The sequence below is a fragment of the Dipodomys merriami genome, unplaced genomic scaffold (assembly GCF_024711535.1).
Source record: "Dipodomys merriami isolate MVZ:Mamm:240054 unplaced genomic scaffold, mDipMer1.0.p SCAF_1, whole genome shotgun sequence".
NCBI lineage: Eukaryota > Metazoa > Chordata > Mammalia > Rodentia > Heteromyidae > Dipodomys > Dipodomys merriami.
In genome coordinates this window covers 81,107,380-81,134,983 of record NW_027202270.1, presented here as the reverse complement: position 1 = coordinate 81,134,983, position 27,604 = coordinate 81,107,380, and the positions used below count along the sequence as shown (strand labels likewise).

Genomic DNA, 27,604 nt, shown 5'->3' with positions numbered 1-27,604 from the left:
GTTGATTCACCCCTCCTTGAAGTTATGACATTATCACAAATTTCATTGTTGTCACCAGCTTTTTCATTGACTTACTAACTCATAGGAGACTTGCTTATCAACTCTGTTTAGCTTTATTGAGTGAAACTGTCCTTGATTTTCTTAGTATCTATATCTGATGACAACCACAGGAACTCTGCCCAGATCCTGTTCACCACATCTCAGGTGTTGCTAATCTTTTTTAACAGTATATATAGTTCCTAACAGTATAGCAATGCCAGTCAAGAAGAATGAAAGAGGAGGAGGAGAGGAGGTGGTGGTGGTGGTAGAGGAGGAAGAAGGAAAAGAAAGGAAAGAAAAGAAAAGAAAAGAATAGAAAGAAAGAAAGAGAAAAGGAGGGAGGGAGGGAGGAAAGAAAGAAAGGAGGAGGAGGAGGAGGAGGTGGTGGTAGAGGAGGAAGAAGGAAAAGAAAGAAAAGAAAGAAAGAAAGAAAGAAAGAAAGAAAGAAAGAAAGAAAGAAAGAAAGAAAGAAAGAAAGAAAGAAGAAAAGGAGGGAGGGAGGGAGAGAGGGAAGGAGAGAGGGAGGGAGGAAGGAAAGAAAGGAGGAAAGAAAGAAAGGACAGAAAGAAGGAAAGAAAGAAAGAAAGAAAGAAAGAAAGAAAGAAAGAAAGAAAGAAAGAAAGAAAGAAAGAAAGAAAACAAGTTTTGAAAGGACAGAAGCAAACACAAAACATTACTCTAAATGGAGTAAGAGATTAACAGTCAACTTCTCAACTGAATTAAATTGGATAGATGATAGTGTAATAATCTAACATGTTCAATGTACTAAAAGACAATGATCACAACGTAGGATTATTCTATGAATGCTTACTGAAGAAGGATATTTTCAGGCACAATATTCTATGTGCAATCCTTATTTTAAAGCAGACTTTAAAGAAAGATCTCAGGGACAGTTGAGGTATAGAATGTGGAACTGCATGAAAAAAATTACATGTGGTAAATGGTGATCTTTGAAGTCAAAGGTTGGTACAGTGCTAGATGGTAAATATTTTAGACTTTGCTATGTTTTCTTTTGTGATATTCCCTCTTTGTGAAAAGATAACCACAGACAGTACATAAAATAAATCAAGTGTGGATGTGTTCCTGTAAAACTCTATTTTCGGAATTAAACAGTGGGTCAGATATGGTGTGGCATCTCTTACTTAAATGAAGTGGCAGTTCTACCCATCTACTCTACTTCTAAGCGTAGGATAAACACACAAAGAATAGAAGAAACTCATATATATTGTTTTGGTTATTGTGGTTTAGCATATGGTGATTTAGTGTCAGTCTATTTAGCAAAGTCTCATCACTTCCTCTATAGTCACAAGTAAAGTTCTTAGCTCTGGTCACATAGCACCCATTACACATGCTTACCTTTCCCAATTACAGGAAATCTTCAACAGCACTGAGTCAACTAAATCAGCCTCCTGAAAAGCAATTCTCACAAGTTTATTTCCCTGTTGACCTTTTTTAGAGGACTTCTCAGTCTGCCCATAAAACTGCATCATCACTAAGGTATGAGATTCCTCGTGGTCAACATTACCATCTCTCTTCCACTTCTCTCTCCTTCCATCTGTGCTCTTCACACAGTCAACACTGGGAAGCCTTGTCTCTGTGCATCCTACTGGTGCTAGTGTTGTACAGTTATGCAGGCTGATCCTCCAATGAACCCCATGATGTCCAGCTGAAAAGTGGCAGTCTTGTACTCTTCGACCCTACTAGCCCTACCCACAGCATGTGATACCATCTCAAAGCAGACACAAACAGCACTGGTTTCTTAATACAATCAGCCCAGGTGTTCAAGCACAATCCATCATACATTATGTTTTTGCTTGACTTCCACTAAAGCTATGATTTCCTTGAAGGCATTTTATTTCTGGGTACTAGTATGATATAGTCAATTGAAGTAGTGTGTATAGTAATGAATTACTTTTTGTCAAATAAAAAATGATAGGAGGTAACTTAGGTTTAAAATAGAATCACTCCAAATCAAATTTCCCATTAATCAAGTTCTCACAAATATCTCTTGTGCATGATTATGAAGGGGTCAAAATAATCAAAATATTATTGTATAATAATTAAGTGCTATTCATTCACATAATTTAACTACTCATCTGAGTGATTTAAGTTATCTACAATATTTAAATATATTTTTTTACTTAAGTGATTGTATAGAAATAATAGGAATTGACATAAAAATAAAAAAACTTGCTTTTATTAAACCCACATGTTAAAATAATATAAATATTTATATCAGGTTACCAATATTGCATGTATATTACAATTTGGGGAATAAATAGGTTGTTAGTTCCTCCAGTTAATTATTTGAACTTTTAAATTTAAGATCTAATTCTGGAAATTACCATTTATAGATAGTATGCTGTTGTGATTTTAGTATCCTATTAAATAATCTTCGATAAACATTTCATTGTACAGATAGCAATTTGTTTATTCATTCCTTCATTTTAGTGTTTCATGTGTTCATTAATTTAAAATGCATAATGAAACTACTGGCTTGTTAGAGATTTCCTCTAATTCTTTTAAAAACAATTGATTTTAAAACAGTTTTGCAATATTTTCCTTAATCTCTTTTTAATAACAAATTTCCAGCTATGATATGTTGGTAAGATTACAGCATAATTTTCTTTTATTGCTTATTTCTGAAATGTATAACATTTCCATGTGATGTTGAGTTAATTTAATATTGACTAGTGTGAAATGAAATCATTAGGTGTTCACATATATTTTCTTAAATGTTTCACTATAATTTAACAATATTTAATAGGCATTAAAATCAAACTATTACCTTCATATTTTTTCTAGTTCCATTAGCATGCTTGGTCTATGCCTCAACTTAAATGTTTAGTTTGAGTGTCTCAGAATTTTAAGAAATATATGATAGTTGAGAGTTATCTTTAAGATATATAAACCAATAAAGTTAATACATAGAAAGAGATTATTGGAAAAGCTTGAAAATAAACTTTCTGAACAACACCCTTTTAGGTATCTTTGTTGAAGATCACAAGAGATATTATCTGTGCTAATCAGACAAGGAGAAAGGTCCTAAAACAATATAGAAGAAACTGAAGAGAAATTAGTGTAAATCAGTAGATGGGGCAAAATCTTGATTGCTAGAGCTGTTTTACGAGGTGGGGAAGAGTGCTTGCCCTGACAGAGATACCATATTGAAAGGTCTTTGGAGTTAAGTAAAAAATATAGATAATTAAAATAGAATAATTTTTTGGTGGCTTAATCAGGGATTTTCCAACTTTTTGTCTCCTCAATTTTGAAACACTTATTAATGAATTTTACATGTAAAGACAGGGAAAGAGTGTTAAATCATTCCTTTCAATTCTAAAATGATATGCAATTAAGAGGTATCAATGATGGTCTGGAGGAAGCTAAAGAATTCTTTGGTAATTTGACAAATTTAATCTGCATATAACCCATGCAAAATCAATAGATGATAGATTTTACTCATGTTAGTCTGATTATAAAGTTACATATTAGAATGCACCAGTCACTACTTTGCTTGGTCTACTCATTATACCTAAATTTTTAAGAGCTGCTCATGTGAAAATTGGTGTGAAAATTGGTGGTGTTTGTGGAAATGATGACTATGAGTGTTGATCATACCCAAGACATAACTATTTAAGTTTGAAAGAAAACTGGGCAACACATAGAAAAAAGAAAGTACTAGGTGTTGATCAAAACATGAAAAAATCACATCTATTTTCCACTGCTATTGAAAATACAAATTTGTATAACTACAGCAGAGAGCAATTTAGCAATATGATAAAGAAGATGAACAATTTTGTATCAAGAAGTAAATATATACAAAAACTTTCTATATTGACATAAGGCAAAGGTAAAGAGCAAATATATCCATTGTTTCATTATTTAGAAAAACAAGTTAGAACTAATCTAGCATGCATTAGCAGAAACATGGAAGAATACACTGTGGATATTTATGAATGAAATGCTATGTAGTTATCGAAATAGAAAACTCTATTATCATAGATAAAACTCAAATTATTGAAGAACCATGACCAGCATATCACATGTCTTATAAAAACTGCAAATGTTACTACATTTATTTATGCATATACAACTAGAGTGAAAGTATTAAATATATGTATAGAACCTATTGCTATTGGCTTTAATACTAGTTGGGATCTAGAGGATTATGACAAAAATTTTTGAAAGGGACTTTATCTAGTGAACCAGAAAAATGCTCAAGTGGTAGACCACAAGCCATGATAAAAAAAAAAAAAAAAGTAAAGGGAAAGAACAAGATCTTAAGTCCAAACCCTGTTTCTACAAACAGACGCACATTAAAAATAATACATGTATATAAGTTACTGGATTTTGTTTTGGTTTTTTTTGCTGCTTTGTTTTATTTTTAGCATAAATAAAACTGTTACTAGCTGGGCACCAGTAGTTCACGCCTGTAATTCTAGCCGGTAAGGAGGCTGATATCTGAGGATTGAGGTTTGAAGCCTGCCTGGCAGGAAAGTCCATAAGACTCTTATCTCCAGAAGAACAGAAGTGACAGTGTGGATCAAGTGGTAGAGCACTCACCTTGATCAGCATTGCTCAGGGACAGTGCCCAGGCTCAGAGTTCAAGCCATTCAAGCCACACCACCAACAAAAAATAAAAGAATAAAAGAATAAATAAATAAATAAATAAACTGGTACTGTTAAATTTAGCATAGCACCTAGTCACAGTTAAATCTGAGAGGGCTTTTTAAGGAAAACAATTCCAGTTGCAATTATAGTAGAAAAGGAAGAGAAGAAAATGATATATGGTGAAAGTAGAAAAGAGGTCCCAATCATAGCTCAACATTAAATTCCTCAAAAAAACCTACATTTTTTCCTCTGCACTTAAAAGACTTGTTGTTTATCATAGTTTCATATTTTTCATATTTTCATATAAGTGACTGACATATTTCACTATAAAATTAAAAATCCCAACAACAGAAAAATGAAAAAAATCACAAATCTTTATAAGGAATAGAGGGAGTTGGAAAGATGAACCACAAAGTACAGTACACAGTTTAACTAGACTAGGACATTGCACAGCAGGAAATCCCTAATGTGTCTGTACTCTATTTGAAAGTCATATCACCAAAGCATTCTTCAAGCTGAAAGATAAGACAAAATTTAAAAATGGTCACCTAAATTAAACATGAGAGTATGAAATTAACTTACTATTCATAACTAGTAAGGATTCAAGTATTCTTTCAAATAAGCCATATAGAAAATGAAATCTTAAAAAGTCTTTTCTGCATTGTGTTGTGTTGTGTTTTTTTCTCTTTTCCTTCTTTCCCTTCACTTAGATGAACAGAAGTCCTAAGCCTCTGATGTCTTTAAAACTACTAAGTTTATTGGAAACTCAAGAGAAATTTAGAATCCCTAATTAAATTTTAGAATACAGAATGCATCTGCTAAATATTTTTTAAAAAAAGTTAAAGAAGACTATTTTGGCATAATATTGGTGGGAATCTCTCTTGAGGGAGTAAATGTCTCCCGATTCTGGACTGAGTTTGAAACTGACATGGTAAGACAATCTTTAAAATTCTCAGCCTGGGACTTCCACAGGCTGTTCTTTACACTGACTGTATTTCATCAAAGGACCATTCGAAAATTTTGGCTCCTCTTCGAGGCTTGGCACATCTCTGCAAGAGGCATTTCTTAAAAAGCAGATTTGCTTTCATTTCTAAACAGCATCTGAGAAAGAGGGGCAGCAGATTCGATTATGCTATTTTATGCAAGCCACCAGGGTAACTGGAAGTCAGTGCTATAGCAGGAAGCTCTTTGCAAAGCTTGTCCAAATGCATGAGTTTTGGTGAATTTTCTCTCTAAACATGGTCTCCTACACTTAGAGATCCACTGACTGTGGTCATCCAAAATGACCATTGACAATTAGTGACCCAATAGTGTTGTTTCCCACGTCTCTCTTCAATGGTACAGTCATCGCTCCATACGCTTATCTGACATCTCATCTTTGAAAATCCGAAGGCAATTGAACCTTAATATGTTCAAGATAGTGTTTTTTGCAGCCAAGATAAGAATTTTATTCAGTACTCCCAATTTTATATCCTAGCTTAATTGTCCTTCTGGTTGCTTAAGTTGGATACATTATACACAAGTTTCTCCTTCAAATCCTGTTGACTTACACATCTAGGATAATCTTAGCAGATGAGCAGAATAGTTCAATAACTATATACATATGCCTATATAACATGACACTAAGTGAAATGAACTCCAAGATATGAACACAAGAGGTCTTTCTTTGTTGTTTTTAGTCTTCTATGTGTTATTTTTTTGTTTCTTTTGTATGTCCTTCCCCCTATGGTATAGCTCTATATTTGATTTTGATACCCTGTTATTTTATACACATTTTTTTAATTAGGGAAGAGAAGGGGAACAACAGAATGGCGAGTCACAGGACAAGGGGGAGCCATTGCAACAGCCACATACACAGACAATATGTTGGAAATGATCTGTACAACTTGGGGTGGGCATGGGAGGGGATAAAGTAGGAGAAAAATGAGGGAAGGAGTAACAAGTTTGACAAGAAATGTACTTATTACCTTACTTATGTAACTATAACTCCTCTATACATCACCTTGACTATATATATATATATATATATATATATATATAATAGTACATGATATGTATGCCATATAGAGACAACTTCTGTTGTCTCTCCATAAATAGTTCATATGACTCTCTTGTTCTCTATCTCTACTTTCCAATTCTAATCTTCCTTAAATCCATTTCTTTCATATGACTTCTATCACCTCGTGAATGGTCTCTTATAATCCATATTTACTCCACTCCCATATATAACCATTTAATATGCTGATCAAAATCTGCCTTGCTCTAAATGGTATATCTTATGGAACTGGAAAATTTGTCTTTCTCAAAATGATGTTCCTTGTGAATGAGTATTTATTGCATTATATTACCATCTTGTCTCAGTTCTGAAAAAAATATCATGTATCTGGTTAGGATACAGGTTTTTGCAGGCCCTTGGGAGTAATTCCAGAGCTCTCAATGGTAAATATTTTAAAGTGAATATCAGTCACTAGGACAAACATATTTTTCTATGCATTCTTAAAAGAACAAAAACCATTCTTCCTGTTTTAAAACTGCAAAATGTCAACTTTCTCCCAAGTTGTTACAGAATAGCTATCAAAAATATCAAAGACCTTACCTTGAGTTTCATCACCTTCACAGAATGTGCGAAGACAACCATTCAGTGACAAAGGAGGAATAAATGCCCATTGAGTACGTATTAGGTGCTAAATTCACTCTGATTAGTTCTCATTTAATGTGAAATCCTCTAAAGTGTTGAGTATACTTTTTTCATCACTTCTACTAAGTGATGAAGAAATTAATGTTATCAGGGATTTAATAATTTCCCCAAATACTTCAGTAGATAAATGACCAGAGTTGAGTATAGCTGAGGTCTCTGCTTATAAAAATCCCTTCTCTTTTATGTAGGCCATCTTTTCTCAAAACAGGAGGAGCCCAGAGGAATGCACTACAGGATTATTCACTGACTGAATTATAAACAGTTGATTCATATCCATTTTTTTGGAAAGAACCACCCTCCAACATCCCATCTTATTTTTAAGATAAATTTGAACATGAGATCTTTTATAGATACATGCAGTCATAAGAATAATTTTTCTACAGTAGTCATGCATGACATTGACCAGTGAGATCCTCAGGCAGAATGTCCTTACAATAGAATTTACCTTTCTGTATTTTTACAGCTGTTTGGAATTTTCCAGTAGGAAAATATCTTTGGAAAACAATACTAAAATACTTGTGAATGTTTCCTTGTGTCTTTAAATTCACTCTGCAAGTAAACACTAAATAGGACGGATTATAATTATTCTTTATAGTGGGAGGCAAAAGCAGAAAGACTGTACTTACTTTTGTTATCTGAAAGAAAATATATAATTTTACTCTCTCTTTAATATGCATCATGCGCATTCTTTACTAATAAATCCCTGCCCATCCCTTCTCACCAGGATGAAGAGAAGATTTGAGATTCTTCAAATGAGCTTCAAAGAATTGATGCCATTTTGTTGTCCATGTGTGATTTACATATTCTCTCTGAGATGTATATGTGTGTACATTTAAAAAAAGGGCTAATTCAATAACAGCACCTGAACCCAATTTTATGAAAAGAGTGATTCACAATAGGCTCACAAAGAAGACAAAAAAATAAAAAGAAGGCAAAACAGCAGCAGAGAGTTGTAGTGATGCTGAATGTAGTACTGGCTGCTGTTTCAAGGGCACAGGTGAATTTAAAGCTATGATTCTCACATCCACACACAGCCCAAATCACTCAAGGCAATGGAGTAAAGAATGGCTTCTATGAATAAAATATAAGCTAAGATTGTTTCTTTTAAGAAAAAAAGACATATCTATGCTAAATCGTAAAACCCGTTTCTAGGATTATTCCCTGTAGCTATGTGACTTGTCTGCTTGGCTTATTGTGATTGTCATCCTCTTCAGTCAGGCTACCGTTCAGATAACTATTAGGTGATATATGGGCTTTTTTTTTTTTTTTTTTTAAGCAGCGCAGAAAGAAGGCATCAATGTGATTTGTTCCATTCCCAATCCATGACTCATTTATGACTTTTCTTCAACCTACTGCTGAATTCTACAGTGTTCCCTTTCTATCTTTCCATCTTTCTTGTCTTTTCTAGCTTCACCTTTCTTATCTCAACCATGGGCCTAACTTCCTTATTTGTACAAGTGGATGATCTCTTTTTATTGCTCTTATTCTTTTAGTTTATTCTTCTCTCTCCGCTCCTGCTCCAGTGTCATCACCAATGACACTGGGGCATTTTGGTCAAAGCATTCTCTATTTAAGAAAAAAAGCATAATGGAAAATATTTGGGGGAAAGGGATTCTCTGATTGTAGATCTAGAAATTTAATGTCAGCTTCTAAATGGTTTGGAATGAAATTATCAGGCCTGAAGGGTAGCTTTCTTCTCCTGTGCCCAGTCTTACTCACACTCCTCTGCTGCTGCCTACAGTGCTCTGTGTGAGTTCCTTCCTTGGCTCGAACTTCAGGAATGTGGTGGAGAATGAAAATGAGCAAAGACCAAGGAGCATAGGATAAAGAAGATGATAAGAAAAATAAAGACACTATGTATGCCTCTATCAGAAAGAACGACACTGCCTCATTTGTTAGGAAATGGAAAGACTTGGAAAAAATTATATTAAGTGAAGTAAGTCAGGCCCAAAGAAACATAGGTCTCATGGTTTCCCTTATTTGCAATAACTAGCATATGTCTGGGACAAGCAGAAAAGGTCAGATAAGTTGATGTTAGGTGAAATGAACCCCAAGGTAAGTATTCAAATGTTTTTTTTTTCTTTCTTGCGATTGTTTCTAACATATTTATAAGATGATTTCTTTGTTGTTTTGTATGTCCCTCCCCCACGGTATAACCCCTGATTTCACTGTATTTGATGTTGGTATAATTTGTGGAGGGGAAGGGAAGAAACAAATCGTTTAAATAGGGATACAGGTAGACCCATTGCAACAATGACAACAGCGTACAAGACCTTATGTGGAAAAACGAACTTTACAACTTTCAGCTGAGGGGGGGGGGATGGGAAGAGAAGGGAAGGAGAAACAAAGGAGGAGGCAACAATGCTTGGTAAGAAATGTACTCATTATCTTGCCCATGTAATTGTAACCCCTCTCTACAGTATTTTCACAATAAAAAAATAAATCAAAATAAATTAAAAAATAAAGACAAAACCAAAAAACATTTCATTTCAGACTGATCAATAAAGAAAAAGTAGGTGATAACTACAAAAAAAAAAAAAAAAAAGAATTCCATAGTGCTGACTCGTCAAGGGAAAAGTAATTTGTGAATTCCTAGGGTAAGGGTTTAATTGGCAAGCAGACAATGGCATAAATATTGATTCACTAATTATTTTCTATTTATGAAGAAAGATGACATTTAATTGCAAAGTAAGAAAAGTAACCTTTTGACATTCATAAATATTAATTTATTAATTTACAAAATACTTGGAAGATTATTGGCACTGATTTGGGAGATTTGTTTTTTTTTACTATCTGACAATTTCATGCCTGAAGCCAAATAAACAGTTTTATTAGGAGAAGGATAAGTGTAATGATAAATTAATTTGAGAAAATTCCAAATTTCTCAATGCCTTTTTATTTAAAATGAGGGAGGCAAGAACGAACAACCAGTATCAAGGATTGTGAATGTAAAATCATTTAAATAGCAGGTTAGTTTTTCTATTATTATTTTTATGATCATTAGTCCTAGAGTAAATCAGGTAATAGGCTGTAAATAATGTCTATTCACTTTTATTAGTCATGGATGCCTATCTGTTTGATAGCCAATAAAATGGTAACCAGCGGTTAGCATGTTAATAAGTATGATCATTGAGAGTGAACACTAATTTACCACTACTATTGGAATTCTGGAAAAAACTGTAGCATATTGTTTTATTCTAACTTATCATATTTGAAAAAGCTATGTGACCTGACCTTATGATAAAGAATCTATTGCTTTCTGAAAAGAGTATACCTGAAGAATTTTAAATGTGTGTGTGTGTGTGTGTGTGTGTGTGTGTGTGTGTGTGTGTGTGTGTGTGTGTGTGTGTGTGTGTGTGTGTGTGTGTGCTGTGTTTGTGTGTCAGTCCTGGTCTTGAACTCAGAGTTTAGGCTCTGTCATTGAATTTTTGTTGAAAGTTAGCCCTCTATGGCTTTAGTTACAGCTCCACTTCTGTTTTTTTGGCAGTTAAATGGAGATAAAAGTCTCATGGACTTCTCTGCTTTGTCTGGCTTTGAACCTAGATACTCAGATTTCAGCCTCCTTAGTAGCTAGGATTATGAGTATAAGCCTCTGGTGACCGAATTGTAGCACTTTTAAATGATTCTCTGCCAGATATTTTTTCTGAATATTTATCGAGGATAGTAATAGACTCTAGTTCTTCTTCATTTTATTTAAAAAGTACAATATATCCTTTGCCATGCAGAAGCTCTGAAGCTTCATGCAATCCCATTTGTCCAACTTATCTTTGATTTGTTGTGTTTCTGTGTCTCTATTAAGAAAATTTCAGCCTGTGCCATGGAGATCTAGGTTTTATCCTATTCTGTCCTATAATGTTGTCAGGGTGTTTGCTTTGACTCTGAGGTTTTTGATCCATTTGGAGTTGATTCTGGTGATGGGTGATATATAAGGATCTAGTTTAATTTTCTACAGGTAATTAACCAATTTTGCCAGCACCATTTACTGAATAGGCTGTCTTTCCTAGGTTCTTTTTTTTTTCTTTTTTAGCTCTTATGGAAGATTAGGTGGCTATAGGTCTGTGGGTTCATTTCTGGGTTTTCAATTCCTCAGGTCTCTTCTTGTGCTGTTTTGATTACTGTGGCATTGTACTAAGTTTGAAATTTCATATTGATATTTCTCCAACACTGTTCTCTGTTAAGGATAGTTTTTAGCAAGATCAATGGAAAGTCTACGAATTGGGAGAAGATCTTCACTAGGCATACAATGGGCAAGGATCTCATATCCAAAATATACTTCAAACTCAAAAAATTAAATCACCCAACCACAAATCCTCAAAGAAACAACTGCTGGATAAATAAGTGGACTAAAGACTTAAAGAGAAACTTCTCTGAAGAGAAAATAAGAATGGCCAGTAGACACATGAAGAAATACTCAACCTCTCTAGCCATAAAAGAAATGCAAATCAAAACAACATTGAGATTCCACCTCATCCCTGTTAGCATGGCTATAATCAAGAACTCTAATAACAATGGATACTGGAGGGGATGTGGCCAGAAGGGAACCCTACTGCATTATTGGTGGGAGTGTAATCTTGTTCAACCACTTTGGAATGCAGTATGGAGGTTCCTCAAAAAAGTCTACATAGAGCTCCCCTATGACCCAGCAATCCCACTTTGGGGCATTTACCCAAATGATCACAAACAAGACCATACTAAGCTATCAGCACAACTATGTTTATTGCAGCATCATTTACCATAGCTAAGATATGGAACTAACCCAGATGCCCCTCAGTAGATGAATGGATCAAGAAAATGTGGTATATATATACACAATGGAATTCTACACCTCCATCAGAAAGAATGACATTGCCCCATTTGTTTGGAAATGGAAAGACTTAAAAAATTATATAAATGAGGGCTGGGAAGGTGGCTCAGTGGTAGAGCGCTTGCCTTGCATGCATGAGGCCCTGGGTTCGATTCCTCAGCACCACATAAGCAAAAAGAAAAAAGCCGGAAGTGGCGCTGTGGCTCAAGTGGTAGAGCGCTAGCCTTAAGCTGAAGATCTGAGGGACAGCGTTCAGGCCCAGAGTTCAAGTCCCACGACCGGACCCAAAAAAAAAAAATTATATAAATGAAGTAAGCCAGGCCCAAAGAAACATGGTTTCCATGGTTTCCCTTATTTGCAATAATGAGTACACATGTAGGATAAGCCGAAGAAAGTCCAAAGCTATGTAATTATGACCAGATGTTAAGCGAAATCAACCCCAAGATAGTGACACAAGTGTCCCTTTTTTTCTTCCTATTGTTTCTGACGAACTTATAATGTACTATCTGATTTTTCTTTCTTTGTATGTCCCCCCCCCACAGTATAACCCCTGTTTTCACTGTATTTGATGTCATTGCTCTGCATCTTGTATATACACTTCTCTAATTTGGGAAGGGGAAGGGAAAAATCAAATGTTTGAATAGGGACACAGGTTGACCCATTGTAACAATGAGATGTACAAGACACTATGTTGAAAAACGAACTTTACAATTTAGGCAGCGGTGGGGGCAGGACGGGTGTGTAGTTGTGGAGGTGGGAGGGAAGGGATGGTAGGGGAAAAACAAAGGAAGAGGCAACAATGATTGATAGGAAATGTACTCATTACCTTGCTCATGGAACTGTAACCCCTCTTCCCAGTATTTTTACAATAAAAAACTATTAAAAAGTACAATATAATAATGTTCTAAATGAGTGAAATATAGAATCTTCTTTGTGCTCTTTTGCGATCAGAGCATGTTGAGAAATAATGACTAGCATTTGCATAGCTGACAAGAATATTCTTAAACACAAAGAGATACATAATGTCACATTTGCATGAAGTATTAGCTCTCATCACCTTATATTATATTGCTCATTATACTTTCATGAGCTTGTGGGTCTTCATTGTGTTTGTTTTAGAGCATCTACCCTTTAATCTAACTGATTGTGATCATATAAACCAACATTCCAGGTTATTGAGCTCAAATCTATTTTATTTAAGTATGAACACTATAAATATACACATTGAGTTTGCTTATAGACTCCACATTAAACACCGGTAGCATAATTGAAATCTCTTCGTTGTCCTCTTATGGCAAATATCTCTAAATTTACTATTATTTCTTCTATATTATTTATATTTATTATGGATACATTAATAGACATATAAACATATTTCTACATATCAGTATTGACTGTAGATTGATTTTCTTAAATCCTAAAGGTAATAATATAAGATTTCTATAATCATTATAATCACTATCCAAATGATAATAAATACATAATCACAAAGGTTAAATTTGCCTATATTTCTCAACAGGCAGTTAGAGAATGGAACTTGAATTTGCTCGTCACTTCTTTAAACTAAAAACTGAGTTATTCTATTTTCTTTTTTTATGTTTTTTTATTGTAGAAAGTTATTGAATTTTCAACAGGAACAAACACATACTGTGACTCACTGGTTCTGAAATATCTCAAGATCATTGAGAGTAAAACTGATTTATGTGAGGAAATAACTGGACAGTCTGCAGGATCTATATCATAATTATTTTAGATCACTCACTGTAATAAATACATGAATTAATTAACTTCTAAGAAGAAAAATTTTATTCTGCTGTATAGCTTAGTGGTTTCTACACAGGGCCAGATACACCTGTTTCTTTTGAATGTGTAGCAAGGTAGAAAAGCATGTTGAGGAATAAATGGTAGAGGTAAGCCACTCATCTTATGTCCAGAATAGAAAAGACAGGAAGAGTAAGACTATGGACCTTCAGGCTTCTTCTTAGACACATTACCAATTTTCTAAAGAATTCCCATTAGGCCATATCTTTGTAAAGATTCAACCACATACTTATAGTGCCAAGATGCACACTATTTTTTTAACTCCTGAGCTACCAGGAAAATTTTCAGATTCAAGTATAACAACAATCTTCAGAAGAAGGATTGCAAATGGCATAATCTTACATAGTAAATAATCATAAAGATTCCAGCACAAAGTAGTAGAAATACCACAAATTCATTAAGTTGCAGGTATGTAATTTATGCCCCAAAATTTGTGGTTTTTCTACATTCTAATGGTGAAATATCCTTTTTTGATATCCTTTTAATGATAGCACAAAAGTGAGGAATAATTTTTCAGATAAAATTTAAAAAATATCTGTACACTACACTGGAAACTGTAAAATATTTAAATTAAAGTCAATATAAATAAGTGCAAAACATTTTCTGTTTATGGATCTGGAGAATTACATTTTTTCAAATGCTTAAACTATCAAAAGTCATAGCCCATACAAGTAATACTCATATGTCTACCAAAATTCCAATAATCAAATTCCAATTCGAATTCCAGAAGTCTATTTTTATAGCAATGAAACAAATGTTAAAATTTGTAGAGAACAATGACCTCCCCAACATATCCAAAGAAATTTTGAGCAAGAATGAAGAAGATGGTGTCATTGTATTATCTGATGTAAAAATAATCTACAACTTTCTGTCCTTTTCCGGCATCCAAGGTGTCCAAGAGAGGACATGGTGGTTCTTCTGGTGGGAAATTTCGGATTTCGCTGGGTTTCCCCGTAGGAGCTGTGATAAACTGTTCTGACAACACTGGAGCCAAAAACCTGTATATCATTTCTGTGAAGGGGATGAAGGGATGACTGAACAGACTTCCTGCTGCTGGTGTAGGTAACATGGTGATGGCTACAGTCAAGAAAGGCAAACCAGAGCTAAGAAAGAAGATAAATCCGGTGGTGGTAATTCGACAACAAAAGTCATACAGGAGAAAAGGTGTGTGTTCCATTATCTTGAAGATAATGCAGTTGTCATAGTAAACAATAAAGGGGAGATGAAAGGTTCTGCCATCACAGGACCTATGGCAAAGGAATGTTCAGACTTGGGGCCCAGAATTGCCTCTAATGCAAGCATTATCGCATGATCCTTCAGTGCATTTGTTAAAATCTAATACCCCATTAAAAATTATTTGTTCTAAAAAAACTCTACAAATCTATCAATCAAAGCAGCAACATTTAAGCATAAAATTAAATGTAGAGAATATGACAACAGTAGAATTTACAATATTAATTCAGAAGAGTCACATTTGACATATGACTATACACTTTCCCAATGTAGTTATTGTGGAGATTGTGCTTTACCTATTGCCCATTCTTGTCAACTTTGTTGAAGGTCAGTCAGCCAAAGTTCATGGAATTATTTCTGGAATATTTATTATGTTTCTTTGTTCTCCATGATTAATTTTATGCTTGTATTTTGCTGCTTTGATTTCATAGACTTATAGAGTTGCCTTTATTGTTGCATGATTTTGGCTAATTTTCAGCATCTTGAGAAAGTATAATACAGGCAGACTTTGTGAGCCTTGTAAATGCAGTGCAATCAATCTTGTACTGATTTTACAAAGTGATGGAATTTTAGCCTCTTCATTCTGCCATTTTTGGTCTACTGGAAATTTCTTTTGAAATTATCCACTGAGTAGACTTATTGGAATACAAATATAATGGTAAAAATCATAGCATAGTTGAAGAGCTGAAGCAGTCCTCATTTGTTTTCATTTATCTTGTAACTGGTATTTGATTTTTGTGATTTCTGGCTAATTGTTCACTTAATATATATGCAGAAAAGTCCAAAAGACACTTATTTCCAATTAACTAACAAAAGCCATAAATAGAGGGGCAGAGTCCCAGTAATTAATGAAAAAAAATTGAAGCAAGAGCCCTGAGTTCAAGCCAATTAACACACAAAATTGTTATCATTAGTAAAAGAATAGTTTTACAAATGGAAATAATTTTGAGTACACATTGATTAAAGACTATAATCTAGTTCTCTTTTCATATTATTAAAGTATCTATTATCATTGCTTCTATATCTAAAGAGTCAATTCAGTATTCACAACATAAAGCTTATTTGATATCTGATAGACACAAATACACACACACGCACACACACACACACACACACACACACACACACACACACACACACACACACACACACACACTGCCTCTGAGCATACACTAAAAGCTTCCACATCTGAATACAATCTTCAGAATGGTATTAATAAAATTCTCCAAAGAACAAAACCAAATAATACATTGAATTCCATAAAATAATGCAAATGACAGACTAAAACTTACCATTGATATCCACACACAGGGGTGTTTTGTAGAAACAGCAAGAACTTGGACACATTAAGTATACTGTTAAACTTTTAAGCAAAACCAATGTTTCAAGGCTTTTCTACACAACATTAAATTACTTTGCTGACAAAATATAATTATTTAAATTTATTTCTTTTCACTTTGTCTTGATCTCTAACTCTGTCTCTTTCTTCTGTGTGTGTGTATGTGTGTGTGTGTGTGTGTGTGTGTGTGTGTGTGTGTGTGTGTGTGTGTGTGTGTGTGTGTGTGTGTGTGTGTGTGTGTTCATGGGCTTGCACTCTGGGCCTGGGTGCTGAGCTCTTCAGCTCAAGGCTAATGCTCTGTCACTTAGCCACAGCAGTACTTTCAGTTTTCTTGTGATTAATTGGAGATAAGAGTCTCACAGACTTTCCTCCCCGGGCTGGCTTTGAATAACAACCCTTACATCTCAGCCTCCTGAGTAGCTAGGATTACAGGTGTGAGCCACCAGTGCCTGGCTCTGTCTCTTTCTTTGATGCCATTTCTAGGGCTTAAACTCAGGGCCTCAGGTGCTCTTTCTTGGCTTCATCACTGAGGGCTAGTGCCCTATCAGTTGTACCACAGCTCCACTTCCAACTGTTTTGCTGGTTAATTGGAGGTAAGCAACTCATCAACTTTTCTGCTCAGGATAGTTTAAAATGAACTCATCCTCCTGAGTGGTGAGCATTTCAGGGTTAAGCCCCTGATGAGTTGTATTTTGTTTTGTGTCTCTTATGCTAAAACAAGCTTGAATTTCTTAGGAATATTTTCATTTGTTCTTAATTCCATAACCTGTTTAATCTACTATAATGAAACAAATCAGATGCTCTTTGGATTTCAAACACACCCAGAACTTCCTTTTTCTTTCTTTCTTTCTTTTTTTTGAAGTCTGGGCCTACCACTTGAGCCACAGAACCACTTCTGGCTTTTATCTGCTTATGTGCTGGTAAGGAATCAAACCCAGGGCCTCATGAATGCAAGGCAAGTGCTCTACCACTGAGCCACCTTCCCAGCCCCAGAACTTTCTTTCAAAAAATTAATTTTATTATCTTTAAGTAATTGTACATAGGAATTGCTATACAACAACAGTTTAGGAGTACAATGCATCTTAATCAGTTACCCCTATTAATATTCTCATCCCTTTCCTCCCAACACATCAGTTCCTATCCCTTTTTTATATTTGAAGGATATATATTGAATTATTAACTATATTAAAGATGTGTTTCCCTTGTTAACAATCTATACAGAATCTTCTGGCAACAAAAACTTATAGTATCTGTAACATCAGAGATGTTGAACATTAGGAATTTGGAGTTTTTCCCAGTCCTCTTTTTCTCTGCTCACATTTAACTAATTCGTGACTTCTATTTTATGAAATCTATTTTTATTAACATCTTTTATTAGTTGCACAAAGGCGTTTTAGAATTTCTTCTTGACTTACAATGGGGTGGCAACCATATAAACCCATTGAAGGTAAAGTATCTTAAGGTGAAAATACAGAAGTGGCGTTGTATTCAAGTGGTACAGTACTAGTGAAAATACATTTTTATACTTTAACTTATTTATTTAAAGTTTACTCTAGCCTGCCTTAAATATGCTCATAACACTTGCATTTTCTTACAGTTTCACAAGATCACCTAAATTGGGGTCATACCATAGCTCATTGGCTATGGAAGTTATTTCACAGAAAATATAAACCAGTTTCGAATTAGAGGAGGAATACTGATATTGGCTGAGAAATACCAACATGGAATGGATATTTTCATATCTGATTATAGCATGAGCTGAAACTGAAGGATTGCAATGGTCCAGCTAAAATTAATCCCCTTTATAATCTTCCCTTCTATAATCAACTCATTTCTTTCCTTCTGTGTCTGCAAAGTGCAGGAATGAATTTTTTTTCAAGTTTCTAAGTATGGAGTTTTTAAAAGAAAAGATACAAAACACTTCATAACACTGGAGTTGGCCAAAAGTTTTGGATATGCAACCCAGAACAAACTCAAAACCATACTAAAAGGAGTAGATTAAACTGAAATAATTCTGCACATTAAAGGACGCATTCAATAGAGTAAATACATAACTTATACAACTGTAAAAATATTCACAAACTTCATATCTGATAAAAAGTTAATATATAATATATGCAATAATTGGAACCATTTACTAACAAAACAGAAGAACCCAAATAATCTAATTTTTAAAATGGAAGCAACCCAGATGCCCCTCAGTAGATGAACAGATAAAGAAAATGTGGTACATATACACAATGGAATTCTATGCCTCCATCAGAAAGAATGACACTGCCCCATTAGTTAGGAAATGGAAAGATTTGGAAAAAATTATATTTAGTGAAGTAAGCCAGGCCCAAAGAAACAAAGGTCCCATGGTTTCCCTTATTTGCAATAACTAGTATATGTCTGAGACAAGCAGAAATGGTCAGATAATTTGATGTTAAGCAAAATGAACTCTAAGTTAAGGACTCAAATGTTTTTACTTTCTTGCTATTATGTCTAACATATTTGTAAGATATTTCTTTGTTGTTTTGTATATCCCTCCCCCATGGTATAACCCCTGTTTTCTCTGTATTTTATGTTGGTAAAATTTGTCGAGGGGAAGGGAAAAAACAAAACAAATTGTTTAAATAGAGATACAGGTGGACCCATTGCACCAATGATATATACAAGATGTTATGTCGATAATGGAGGTGGGGAGGAAGATGGGAAGGAATGGTAAGGGGAAACAAAGGAGAAGGCAACAATGCTTGATAAGAAATGCACTCATTACCTTGCCCATGTAATTGTAACCCCTCTGTACGGTATTTTCAGAAGTAAAAAAAATGTGCAAAGTCATCAATGAATTTTTTCAAAAGAAAACCTAGAAGTGAACAATCATTCAAAAATGTGTTGATCAAACAAAAAAGTAAAGGCCACAATCATGTCACTATAGTAAGAATGGCTATTATCAAAGGGCAAAACGCTACTAAGGATAGGGAGAAAAGAGAAGGTAAATGAGTCTATTCATTGTGGAAAACATTAAAGATATTCCTCAAAAACACTAAGGCAACTAAAATTAGACAACCAAAATTCTCACTATTTGACATATACATGAAAAGCTGAAATTAGTTGAATATATGCTTGTACTCCTATGTTCACTAAAAACGGTTCATGATAGCAAAGATAGGGAATCAACCTAAATAATCATCAGAAAGTAAAATTTTAAAATGTGGCATATAACAAGTTGTCATGTCAAAAACGAACTTTACAACTTTGGTGTGGAGGGGGATTGGGTGGGGGGCAGGGGGGAGGCTGGGATGGGATGGGAAGGGTAAACAAAGGAGGAGGCTACAATGCTTGATAAAAAATGTACTCATTATCTTGCCCATGTAATTGTAACCCCTCTGTACAGTATTTTCACAATAAAAAAAGAGAAAAATAAATAAATAAAATATGGAGTGCTAGGTTGACATAAAAATGATGATATCCTCTTTATTTGTAAAATCAGGGGTAAATCTGGATGATATTGCATCATTTGTAAAAAGCCAATTTCAGAAAGACATATATCATGCAATCTTACTATATCTTATGTAAATGAGTTTGTGTCACAGAAATACATATTTTACTATACAAACATTTGTTAAAACGGAGCAGTGGAGCTTTCTGAGATTCATTTAGGAAGGAATAGAGAAGATGAGGAAGAGTGCAAATGCTGATTTGAAAAGAAAGATGCATTATTCATACATGGAAATGTCAAAATGAAACTCCCTTGTAAAACTAATTGATACAATAAAAACAGTGGGACAAAAAGATAAGAGTAAAATGAGGGGAAGGCAAGAGATTGGAATTGAAAGATAGGAATCAGTGACTACAAAGTTATAGTTATAGAAAAGTAATAAGTAAGTGTGAAATGATTACAAACAATAATGCTATATTATATATTTCAAAGTAGCCAGATGGGAGGCTTTTGAATGTTTGCCATGAAGACATGATAGGTATCTTATTTAAATACAAAGTATCATGATTTGATCCACATACAGTGAATACATGAATTAAATTTATACACTGTCACCTCTTGTACAATTAGATGAAAATTAAAATGAACTAAAAGTAAGTATTATAGTTCTTATACTCCATAAATTAAAAATCAGAGTACGATTTGCTCAGCCTTCTACAATGGCATTATTATTACATCTATGCTAGAACTTATGGCTGGCCCAATATTTTACTAATGCTGCATAAATTTACCAAAAAAAATCTTAAAAGTTAGCCTTGCTCCAACCACTTTAGAGACTAAGAATGGAGAATTACTCAGCAGGTTGGTAACAACATCTAAATGTACACCCCTCTATTCTAGATTTCATATACTCTTTGCATTCAACAAACAAAAGAAAAATGTTCTTGATTGAACAAAAAATAATGCAACATCAAGAAAAGGAGAGCGTAGTTTGAGTAAAAAAATGGGAACATCACAAGAACCTCTATATGTCTGTTAAACCAACAATCAACAGCAGAACTTTTGGCAGAAGGCTGGTGGGGTCATGGGAGTCCTGCTGTGGAACAAAGGGCTCAGCCTAGTTCTATAATATGTTTTCTTAAAACATACCATTACTCAAAGTCATACCAAGTTCTCATGCGAAAAATGATGAAGGATAAGGTCAGGAGGAGATTTCCAGGTATCTGGACTCTGTAGATTTATAACTCTCATTAAAATTCTTGAGGCAGGAAAGGTGTGACCTAGGAAGATATATTGTGCAGAAGAAACAGAGTGCATGAGCTCCATTGTGATGGAGACAGAGGAACATTAAAGAAACACCAAAAGTTGCCATTACTATGAAAAATGTATATAGCCTCTAGCTAGCCAATGCATGATGACAGAGTTGCTTAAGTTCTTACCTTTATGTGGATCATAAAAAGTCACTATCCAATCACAGCAACAATATCTCATGGTTAGGAAGAATGACAACCCCGTCTCACAGGCTAGTGCCAGGCCAACCACAAAATAAGAAGCCATGATTACCTGTTTCATAAAATACATGTGTGGGATACTAGAAATCATATCAATTTGAGAACTGGTATTCTTCAAATGTCAGTTGAAAAGAAAAGTTGAATCAATACATATTTTTATTCCAATTGGCAGGTAATTTCAGAATGCCAAAAGTAAATTATGCATACTTTAGACATTGTCATCCTTTAGTAAAAATCCTGCTCTTTTTCCATTTGTGTATACCTAAAATTGTGACTAAGTTTATCCAATTAAAAATGTTTAATTACGATTTAATCTCTTTTTATGTCAAATGGGAATTAAATAAAAACAGTTTCCCAGAAACCAGTGGTGTGTGTGTGTGTGTGTGTGTGTGTGTGTGTGAGAGAGAGAGAGAGAGAGAGAGAGAGAGAGAGAGAGAAAGAAAGAGAGAGAGAGAGAGAATGTGTGTGTGTGTGTGTGTGTGTGTGTGTGTGTGTGTGTGTGTCTGTGACTGGAGTAGGACTAGACAGAATAATTCTAAAATCATCTATGTTTATATTTATATGGTCTTTGGACAGTAACCTGATAGCTTTCTTAGGTAAGGGTACCATAATTTGAGTGCTTGGAATTGGTATTGTAGTTAAGGCATTGGTTCCAGAATTACCCTATAAAGACTTGTGCTTACATATGTACATTTATGATAGCAGCATATACAATTATTAGTTGTTGTTTTTGATTCTATGCCCTCAAAGCACTAAACAACCCAGCTATTTTGAACAAATGTCATCTTAAAAATTAGCATAATCTTTTTTGGATACAGCTCACAAGATCCTCAACAGTGACTCCTGAGAATAGAGTAGGACAATGATACATATAGTTTTCCAGGTCAGAAAAATAGCTGGGAATATTTTCCCTGTAGCACAGAAAATCCTGTTATGCTTACCCTTTCCTCAGAGTCAAATGGCTGCAAACTTTCTCAGAAACACATCTGTTTCCTTTTGAAAAGATTAAAATATGTAGTAACAAGCTATTTGGATTCATTATTTTCTCAAAGTGGATACTATAAATGACTGTTCTTTGAAAATCAATTTCTTTGAAGTGAATTATAATAATGTATCTGGTCAGTTATTTAATACACTTCTATCATTTTAAGAGAAGTCCAATATTCTTGTCATGGAATAGAATTCTCTTTAATATCTGGACCTTAGTTTCTGTTCACCATTTCTCCCTTATAGCCAATCACAAAACTTATACCCCAACAAGAACAGAAAGCTCATTGTTGCCTAAATGTGGCATTTTCTTTCACATTTAATACAAATTGGACCTACCAATAATAGCATAATGTGACATCAGTCCTCTCTGAGTCCTCTGCTCCTCCTACTGACTTAACAGTATCTAGTACATCTTAGCTTTTCACTTATATGTCTCAATAAGAACACTGATGATGTAATGCCCTGTGACTTATCCAGTGTATAGCATATAAGGTGAAAGGAAGGGTTCTGTTGAAAACGGTATGAGTTTAGATACTAAATAAAATTCACTCTAACAGGTGACTTTGAGCAAGTTACTCTATCTCTCTAGACTTCAGCTTCATTTGCAAGAAAAGAGTAATAACCAGAGTTCTTTTACAGTGTTACATTTAAATGCATTAGCACACATAATACTGAACAAGATTCTCTGTCACACAGCAAAATGATCAATATTTGTTTTAGGTAAACATTTGAACACCATTTAATTCTCTCATGGAAGAAATGTAATACATATTTTCAGAGTAAGATGAATGAATAGAATAGGAGAGATAGACTATGTTTACGTGACTTCAGATATTTGCCTTGAAGTCTGCCTCTGGTAGATTGAATATTTGTATTCGTTGCCCAGATGGCACCCACCAGGCTGCTAAGTGGTAAATAAATAGACATGAACTGAGCCAGCTCACACCATGCATTCCCACCTCTTAAATTTTCAGTGTCAAAGGGAACTTTAACAAACAAAACCCACAATACACCCAAGAAAAACATACTAGTTTAAATAGATTCACCTGAGAAGGGTTTCAAAGAATAGAATAATGATTAAAGGTAGAATCCATGTTTTAGGTGGTCTTATCTGTTTCTTTATTCATCAGATTTCATAGCTCCAACTTCTAGATTATTCCAAAACTTTCAGTCTATACAGTACATGAGAATGATCTGACCATAAAATAAGCTGTAATGTCCATCCATTAATGTATTAAGAGGTAAATATCTTCCCTTTGCTGTTTGTTAAATCATGGGAATTTCAATTAGTGTGTAAACTTTTTATCTGAAAAGCAAATATTGTTTGCTATCTCATTTCTTGTACAGTTATACATGCTGCTTCATATGGCTAGAAATGCTGCTTTATTTTTATGTGTATCTAAAGAAATATTTGTGAGTTGCAGTTTAAAACAAAAATCTACTATTTGTTGTTATTTCTTTTTTTTCTTTTTTTTAACCTTTGTTTTCTGCCCTGTCGTCACTGGTTTTGATTTCTGTACTCTTTATCTTGTATATAATTTTATCTGACTGAGAAAGGAAAGGGTAATAACAGAAATGGCAGGACAAAGGGTGAACCATTGCAACAGTGATACTCACTAGATACTATGTTGGAAATGAACTTCATATCTTGAGTGTGAAGGGTATGTGTGTGTGTGTGTGTATGTGTGTGTGTGTTTGTGTGTGTGTGTGTGTGTGTGTGTGTGTGTGTGTGTAGGGGGAGAAGCAAGAGAAAATGAGGAAGAAAGTAACATTGTTGAAGAAGAAGTGTACTCATTATGTAACTGTAACCTTTCTGTGCAACACTTTTACAATTAAATAAAGAAATCAAGTACAGAAAGGACTGAAAAGTAGGAACAACAACAGTACATCAGTGTGCCAATACTTTAAAAAGAAAAAAAAACAACTAGAATTACAGTTTAAAATAGAGACTTGAGAGCCCCTTCACAGAAATCAACAGTTGAAGTGACTCTAGATATCTACATTGTTAGCAAATTACTAACCTGCTTCTCATATAGGCTGTTGAAGAACTGGGCTTGGAAAAAATGCAGTGTACCTAGAAGCTCTGTGAAAGCAGTCTCATTTGCCATAAGAATTCATGGAACTTAAAAATCCCTTGGAAATGAATGGCTGTTCAGTATATATTTATTTTATAAGTGGAAGGAAATGACAAATAAACAAATTAGAATGTCACCTGACATTTTAGAGAAAATGTGAATGGAGACAAAAAGGTTTTGGCAGATACACATGTATGCATGCTATGCTATCTTTTCCCCATAAAAAATAATGATATCTCTTTTGCAGAATCTTCTACCTGATTATGGGTAAATAATAACATGTAGGAATCACAAAAATAAATGATTGCTGTTTGAACCCAAGACATTTATTTACATTTATTTACATTTATCAAAACTTCCCTTCTCATTCTACTTCATATGGTCTGTGTTCAGCTCAGGAGCTCTATCCTGAGTTTGGTACACAAAGGATAGAAGGTCAGCTTGATTCATTACTAAATGAGAAAAAGACAACTGTTCCATGGTTTCTTTCCTTCCTTTAAAAAAGCACCACATCATCTATTTAAAGCATCCTGTACCTTGGGATCTGAAACAGGGAATAATGAAAGGTGTTTCTAACCTTGTAGGCCTACTACAAAAGTGGAGCTTTATTAATTATCCAAAAATATTTTTTTTAAACCAGGGCTGAGAACCGAACCCAGGGCCTGGCGCGCCCTTTCTCTGGGCTAAACCCCCAGCCCCCCAAAAATAATTTTATGCCAAGATATTTCATTATAATAGACACATAGATGAAACTACAGAAAACTATTAAGTGCTTTAAGAAAAACTTAGTGTTGACATAAACCAATGGAAACATCAGACTTTCCTTGGTCACATATAACAATACTTGAGAAAAAAGTAACCAGCAGTTTGTATGCTTAAATGCCAAGGTGGAAAATAAGAGCAAACTTCTCAATATTTCATCTCATTATTTTTTATGCATTTTATTGTTTTAAAGTCATATCGGAGGGGTTACAGTTATATAAATCATATAAGGAGGACAATTTTCAAACAGTGCAACCCTTTACATCCCAAAGGGAATGCTGCTACACTGTTGGTGGGAATATAAACTTGTTCAACCACTCTGGAAAGCAGTATGGAGGTTCCTCAAAAGACTAAACATAGAGCTCCCCTATGACCCAGAAATTCTACTACTGTAACATAAACAAGGACATACAAAAGCTATCAGCACAATCAGGCTCACTGTAGCATTATTTACCATAGCCAAGATATAGAATTAACCATAATCCCCTCAGTGGATAAATAGATCAAGAAAATGTTCAATTTACACACAATGGAATTCTACTCATCTGTCAAAAAGAATGATATTGTACCATTCATAAGTAAATGGACAGGCTGGGAAAATGGACAGATCCAGAGTAATATAGGTTGCTTATTTTCCCTCATTTTTTGTAGCTAGAATGTGTCTTTAAGTCTACAAGTAAACACATTAGATGCTTAAAAAATACACTGGGTCATGATAAATTATATAGGTATCTAGGCATTCACATACTGTGAGACCAAAGGAGGATACTCTTAGGAGAGGAACACAACGGTGCAATACCTATTTGCATCTGCTCAGTGTTTCATTTTAATATGTCTTTGTTATTGCTTTAGAATTTTGTGATAATTAGCTTTTACTAATTGTAATAGGAAAGTGTAATAAATTAAATAACAAGATATCTCCTCTTATAGTAGGAACATCAATATAACATTTGGTAGCTACAATTTCCATTGCTTCTTAATAAACCTTGTAGGGGAAAATTTATCTATCTATCTATATCTCTCTCTATATCTTATCATTTAAGGAAGTCATTGATATACTCCTTTTGTTTGTTTGGGTTGTTTTTTGGCGTTCATTTGGATAGGCATCATTTTATATGTTCATATGCACATAGCCAATGAACTATTATGATACTATTCTATGTGAGAAAACTTAGAAAATATTTATAGTTATATACAGATGTCAATCACACAAATGTAGCCAAGAAAATAAGGAGTCAAAAATAATTATTACAACAGCAATATTACATTTATGAGGTAACACCATTTGAAAAATAAAATAATCATGATACACACACGTGCACAAACATACACAAACAAGTAAATATAGTTACTGAATTACATGACAAACTTATAGAGAGAGCATTTTCAATATTTATTAGTCAAGAAAAATGAGATATTTAATGGTTTGGTGACTTCCTAGGGATTCACATTTGTGTTATTTGAATTTTAAGAAATGTGAAGACTGATATAGATTAAGAAATGCAATGTCTACTGCCATTGCTACCCAACAGTGAGTTGGCTGAAGAGAAAAAAATTAAAAATTGTTGAATTATAGTCATTCTATAAAGCTTTTGGGGCATTCTGTGCAAAATGCACAAATTTTTCTGATAATGTGAAGAGTTGGTGAGATCGCATTTCCTCCCTCATCATATATTAGAACTACACTTAATAGTTACATAGTTATTGTAAAATAAAATGGAATCTTATATCCAAGTTGGGAAAGACCTTACCAAGTATGATTACCTGTACTTATCACACAAAGCCCTTGATTCGACATATGTTAGCAAGGTAACTGTATAAGAAGTAGGGAAATTTAATGGTCATGGTTGGAAACAGAAGATAGGGACAGGAGTTCAGGTGTTCAAATAGATAGTATGGGCAAAATAAAGCAGCCACAACAAAAACAATGAGGAGAAGCTCCAGCACCATGCAAGATATAGAAGTGTAAGGGCCAAGATTCAGCTGTACACAGGTTGTGAGTACGAATCAGACCTTAAAGGTAATATTTCCATTAATCAATAACAATTCAGGCTTTATAATGTATCTTCTAAACACCTTAAATGATTTCACTAATTTAAGAGAGCCTTGATTTCTTAGGCCAGGATAATTGAATGGCAATTTCAATATCAGTTATAGACAACAAAGCAGAGAAAAATGTAGATTATCTGCTTGCCCTTGGATATGTTTTAGAAGTCCATGTAGCTCTCAAAAGATGATTACCATTGAGGCTGAAATCAAGCCTAGAGCTAAACATTTCGGACTCTTCCTGGTCCCAA

The 27,604-nt window shown here is 34.2% G+C and overlaps 1 protein-coding gene and 1 pseudogene across 1 annotated transcript in view; one reads left to right on the top strand and one right to left on the bottom strand.

Annotated features, from left to right (window-relative positions):
* LOC138809780 (large ribosomal subunit protein uL14-like) overlaps positions 1 to 15,285 on the top strand; it is a 98,042-nt pseudogene extending 82,757 nt beyond the window's left edge.
* Positions 1 to 27,604, bottom strand: part of Dpp10 (dipeptidyl peptidase like 10) — a 1,479,312-nt gene that overhangs the window by 788,855 nt on the left and 662,853 nt on the right. The gene's annotated exons all lie outside the window — the stretch shown is intronic.